The sequence below is a fragment of the Aplysia californica genome, unplaced genomic scaffold (genome assembly GCF_000002075.1).
Source record: "Aplysia californica isolate F4 #8 unplaced genomic scaffold, AplCal3.0 scaffold00316, whole genome shotgun sequence".
Lineage (NCBI taxonomy): Eukaryota > Metazoa > Mollusca > Gastropoda > Aplysiida > Aplysiidae > Aplysia > Aplysia californica.
The window spans coordinates 170,170-176,699 of NW_004797586.1; positions in this window are offsets into that span (position 1 = coordinate 170,170).

Below are 6,530 nucleotides of genomic sequence, written 5' to 3' on the forward strand. Positions count from 1 at the left end.
GGTTTCTTTCTTTTTACACAATTTTGGTTATGTGTGAGTAAGGTTTTGAAACAACCTTGGCCTATACACCGACTTTTTGGAGACATGCCACTGTCGTTAAGGCCCTTTGGGTTACATCGGCGTCTGTAAATAGTAACGTTCTTCACTGTTGCGCTCAGAAGACGTGAGTTCGATTCCTGCCTTTGGAGGTCATTTTACTGAGTATCACCATCTTTTGGGATGCTGTTTCCCTTAAAAGGCAGTTAATTCCTGACACTGACACACGTGTTCTGTTTGTGGAGCATTATTTTAGAAAAGAATTGCGCTTGAAGGTCACAAGCGAAGCTATAAGAAGGTTTAACCAACTACAACTAACCATTATTATGTTCAGGCAGCGAAACACAACACTTTAGGAAAGGGAAAGGCGATGCTATCTGCGGCGAGTTGTGGCGTGTGTAATAATTACAAATAGCTTGCTATTATTTTATTTAATTTACTCCTATACATGCAGGCTATCTGCGGTAGCTAGCAAGGTAAAAAATTTTCTTCCTCCTTGGATGTCAAGGTCATGTCATCATCAGTTCATAATTGACGAACTGTTATTATTATGAGAATGGAATAAAACAAAACTCACCTAGCGTGACACTGCCTCTGAAAAGAAATCGAGAAACTCCAAAGGAGATGTTTACAAGAACTCTCTCAACAAAAGCAAAACAAAGGTAAATTTGTTACTTATTATTTACCGACATCAATATTTTTTAGGACAGCTTTACCTCGCGAGTGTCTCTAGCATGAGTTTGTGACGTTCCACATTCAGCCCCACACTTGAACTTTGCCACTCGCACATCATGTGAATGTCGTACTTTTTAGACAACTTAGTTGTCACGCGAAGGGAAAAGCGTCCGTAAAGACTCAAAAGACTAGATAAAAAAAAATAATTTTTTTTATTATAGCACAATCAAAAATTGATACTTTTCTTTTGATCGCCACTATAGAACTGATCTTTCACCTTCTCAGACCGTGTCATCGTCAGCGCATGAGCACGAGTGTGGCACGGCACTTATTCCCGCTACGGATGTGACGTTTCACCAACCTGTCATTTTTATACCCTTTGGGAGGAAGTCCGAATTTCGAGCTACGCTACTCTTAACTCCGGGATGCCAAATGTCCGGGTTTTTCAGGGTTTTTTTCCCGGGTTTTTTTTTAACTTGCAAAGGAAAGGGGAGAGGTAAGAGAGAATGTGTTTTTGCTTGCTCATTTAAAAGCTTTACAAGGTATGGTTTAGGTGAGATGTGATGCTCCGCTTATTTTCAGGGTGTTTTTTTCAAAAATCTGTTAACTGTAAACCTCATTCCATTTAGCAGATACTCTGATCTGAACTATATTTTCTTATCCAGTATAAAGTGTAACCTTCATTATCGTATTTGTCCTCAAGAAGTTAACGAACCTGTTTTGGCTAAGAGCAACAATAACGAGCAGTAGCTCGTTGGTGATTAGATCAGTTCTCCGTTCTGGCCTTTTTAGAATTGTCCTGCAGCGTGCGAACGTTTCGAGAACCTAATTTGAGAAAAGAATATTTGATGAGTTTGTTTCTAGTCTATTTTTCCTGCCGTTAAAAGCGGTGACCGCTTGTCGCGCCAAGCCAGTCAGGCTGGTGTGAAGTGGACCTTTTTGGGTACCTTTCCCAATCTCTTTCTACGAGAGGCTGTGTGGTGTATACGTAGGAAATGCTTCTCAGTTACATTGAGTGATGTCGAATTAGTCCTGCACTTGTTAAACCATTTGAAATGAACTAATAGGTGGTTTGAGGATGCTCCTTGTTTTTCCATACGTCTGTCCTCTGTTGGCATTTTTGGTCTTGTTTGTGGATGGTTGGTGGGTGCTATGGTGTGGTTTGCTCTTTCTTTCCTATTAAACTTATGTCGCCCTAATTTCTCCCTCTTCTTTTCTATTTGTTACTCTCTGGAAAGATCTCTAATCTTTGGCACTTATATGACTTGTTTGTATTGCAAGTGCCGTAATCTTATTACTAGAACTAAACCGGTCTTGCTTTTTTGTGGACTGATTTTCCCACTCCTCTACTCCTTTGATTTTGTTGGGGCAATCTTTCCAACAAAATGTTTCCATTATTGCTGTGCTGCAACTCGCTGTGAAGTGCAAGTCAACGACTCTTTTTTCCTTCCAACAGCTAATGATGTTTATTGTTTCAATGTGGTCGTCTTTGGCTTAAATGATTAATAAACGAAATGAACTCTTCTATCTCTGGTAGAGCAGCCATGTGAAAGGAAATTTTAGATTGCTTTAATGCAGGAGAGTAAAAATAGTATCTGCACGTCGAAGACTTGCGCATGCTCATACAACTTTTGAGTAATCCCTTCGTGCAATTATTTACACAACATTAACGCTGATTTTTTGCCTGAGTGATTTTCATGAGGCAGTCGTCTTATCTCCCTGCACAGGGCCACACGATGTATTGACGTTTCTGTCCGTTGCGACTAGAGATGGGCGCTCTCGGTGGAGTGTTTGTTGTTTTGTTCATTGTGCTGCCTCATTGCATATCGCAATAACGGATTGCAGGTGCCGTTGCCGTGGTCATTTCTGCTTTGTTTGTATTCTGGGTCCTCATTTCTTTTATGGGGGGTAGTTGGTGGGTGCTGTGGTGTGGTTTGCTTCTTCTTTCCTGCGATGTGGTTTGCTCCCTCGTTCCTATCAAACATCAGACGTCCTTATGTCTCCTCCTGTTTTACGTTTGATATTTTCTTTGTAACACATACCTCTAATATTCAGCACTTACATGACCTAATGGTGTTGCAAGTTTACTAAAACAGAGCCCGCTCCCTGGATAAATTGAGTAGTGTCCATTGGGATGTAAAATATTTACTTTCATGGGTTCGACAATAGCTGACTTTGTGGGCCCTTGCGTGTGAGCAACGAAAAGAACGAACATGCAGCTAGTGGAGCATCAAATCTGTAGGACGGAGGGACATTGTGCCTCGAGGTCGACCGGTGCTGCATACCCCCCCCCCCTCTCTCTCTCTCTCTCTCTCTCTCTCTCTCTCTCTCTCTCTCTCTCTCTCTCTCTCTCTCTCTCTCTCTCTCCAAATCCTCTTTTTCGATGGGCTCAAATCGAAAGTAATTGAAAATCCCACATCCCAAATAATATTTAAAAATTGATGTATGTTTGCTTTTTGGCACCTCTCTTCTTCTAAGAAAGTCTGGCCTAGCCTTGACTAGGTTTAAAAAAATACATTCTATCTCTTTGTGACGTGCGACTCAATGTAAAGTGAGGGTGCAGGGGCTGTTTTGTCTTCCGAAATGACCAATCTCTGTTATAATTATATTCCTGAAAAAAAGCGCTGTGCCCAGAAAAACTCTCCGTTTCTCCTCGCTTCATCTTTGCGAATCCCTGATTCAGCGAGTGCCCATGTTTACTTCCTCCTCGTTCCTCTCCTGTAACTAGCTTCCTTTACGCCACTTGCAACATTTGCCCTTCGACCTCTCTCCGAGTTCTGCCTTGTAGAATTATGGAGATTCATTGAGACCGGACGATAACCTCCCTGGCCTCGATTTGAGTTTTCCTCTCCGCCTGCGCACTTCTGCGTGATTTTGGCAAAATCGCATCTTTTCGTCGTGACATAAACTGAGCAGCGGTGATAAATTCCGCTCCCTCGTAATTGGACAAATTTTATTGATTAATAAAGCTCATGTAAACCCTATCTGAGAATCATTACGCTGTGAAAGAAAATAGATTTTTTGGGGGACGTCGCTTTTACTAGCGCAGAGGCGGCATTCGATCGTATTAAAGGGAATAAACAGCAAAAGGACTGCTGCCCGGTCTGCAACCGAGGAAAAAATAGATGGAGAAAATCATTATCATTCTCCATTTTTACAAACTCTTTTGTAGAGGGTGGGACGATGGAGGCGGAAATTAGTAGGGGAATGAAAAGAAATATAATCTCACCTTGCTGTCCTCTGTTACTGGGGAAAGACAGCCAAGAAGAGCTGTCTCCTATTGCAAGCTGAAGGCTCGATAAAAAGATGTTCACAGTATTTCTTCATCCAGTTCTGCTTCTTATAGTGTCTGTCTCTGCTGTTGGGTCGCAGTAGACTCGTTCTCTGGACAAAAGCCCAAGTTTGCTAAGTGTAATGCACGCACGTATCCTGTGTATGAGAAGTGTACTTAAACGTTTTACTTTTGTGTCAAGTCAACCTCTCTCATGGTCACGTGGTTAGACTGGAAAGCTGTAATTCTATGGCTCCTGTCAAGACTGACGTTTCAACTCCTATTGCTTTTTTTTTTCTTTTCTTTTCTTTTTTGGTTTGTTCGTTTATTTATTGGCTTTATTCGCTTGCTGGTGAAGAAGGATATACTGTCCGTAGTCCAAGACGTAGTGAGGATATAATGAAAGGGAATTATTTTATCTCCGCCATCTGTGCGCAGTAATGTTGGGTTGATGGAAACGACAGGTAAATGGTTTAGGGGAGAGGGTGGGTATCTACAGCCACAAACTGTTCTGTCTCCAGACGGCAATATTCCTCTCTTGGGTATCATGCCATGAGGCTTGGCTGACAGAACGTCAATGTCTGGACGCTCGAAGTCCACACTATATTACATATGTCTCCTCTTACCCCACCTCTCTCTCTCTCTCTCTCTCTCTCTCTCTCTCTCTCTCTCTCTCTCTCTCTCTCTCTCTCTCTCTCTCTCTCTCTTTCTTTCTTTCTCTCTCTCTTTCTCTCTTTTTTCCGTCTCTCTTTCTTTCTCCCCCCTCTCTCTCTCTCTCTCTCTCTCTCTCTCTCTCTCTCTCTCTCTCTCTCTCTCTCTCTCTCTCTCTCTCTCGCTCGCTCTCTCTCTCTCGCCCACTGTCTCTTTTTCTCTCATTGACTTTGTGAATGCTTAATAGTTTTTGGCGTGGTTTGCTTTTTCTTTACTAACAAACACTCATCATTCTTATCTCTCCTCCTTTATTTTGTATGTTGCATTCTTGTGACTCTTCTAATCTTCGGCATTTAAATTATAATCTATGTATGTTGCAAGTGCCGTTGAACTAGACAGCAGAGTGAGGTCAAACTGGATTACTATTTTTCTTGCTCCATCGACAGTAAGGTTCACAATAGGTTCTTAATAGACTGTTAACACAGTTGAACGTCAATGCTAATTATGTAACGCCTTCGTCATCTAACCCCCTGTTTAGGTGTTTAGGAATGGAGAAAGCGAGACGACAAGTATTCCGGTTTGATGCAAGTAATTGTTCGTCCGTCAATGTCTGACGGGGACCAATGCATCCGCATAGGAAAATGTTTCTCAAGCGAAGTAGAAGAATTAATAATTCACATGAATTGTGGCTTCTGCTATGGCAGAGACAAGTTTGCCGCATTTTGAACGTTGAAATGCTCCACTTCCACATGTGGTTGTGCGCGGCTTTCTTTCGGGCTTCTTGGTTTCAGCATTTCGTATTCGTGAAGCCCCATACGACTCGCTGCTCTCTGGGACTGCAGTTCTCCAGCAAGGTTTGTCATTAGCTTGGCTCAAACATGTCACTGCAGATAACACAACAGGATTTGTTTTTATCACATCTCCAGTGAACTCAGTGTCAATTTTAAGTCCCTGTTGCACTCTTCTTATGGTTCCGACCGTGAGTTTGGTAAACAAGCCTGTGCTCTGGAATCCTACAAGTATGGAAAATGTTGCAAGACTGATGGGTTCACGGTTCCTTTCTGCTGTGGACAGAAGATAGTGGTGCGTGTTAAATTGTTAGAAAATACTCGGTACCTAGACTGATTTTAGAATCTTTTTTAATCTTGTTGTTTTATGCCAACATCGACAGAATTTAGATCATTAAGATGGCGGGTTTCTACCCAAGCCGAGAGCGATACAATGTGTTGGCAGAAAGACCGAGATACTCAATACAATTTCTCACCACACGGGAATTGAACTTGGGTCTTGTGCGTGCAACAGCGAAGCGCCTAATTGATGCACCTCATAATCTGGTATGTATTTTGAAATCTTTGGCCTCACAGACAGCTGTATTAAAAAGGAAGTCTCCTCAAGGACTGCCTCAGTTTTTGCTGTATTCCGACGCTGGAAAAATACGTTTTGAAAAGAAAAGAAACTTAGTCCTTGACAAAGGTCAACTGTGCAAGTCAAATGTTTGCTCTGTTCTATTGTTTGCATTGAGACCCGGAGGATCACCATACAGATTGAATGCAAACAGAGAAGGCTTACTCTTAATCGGGATCCATGTGGTGGTGACCTTTGCATTCATGTTGGAACGTTTTGTACTGTATCTTATTGTTTATATTGGAGAAATTTTTATCACAAGAACAAGACAGGATTCATCAGAAAAAGCCGCAAAAAAGAAGAAAAAAATATTGCCTATTGATTTTGCAAGAACGTGCTTTCTTTTTGAAGGCATAACGTAGTTACAAGACTCCTGTTTCTAGCTATTTAGGTTACGGCATTTTGACTACCAATGTTTATTGTGCCGGCACAACACACACACGTGTGTGTGTGTGTGTGTGTGTGTGTGTGTGTGTGTGTGTGTGTGTGTGTG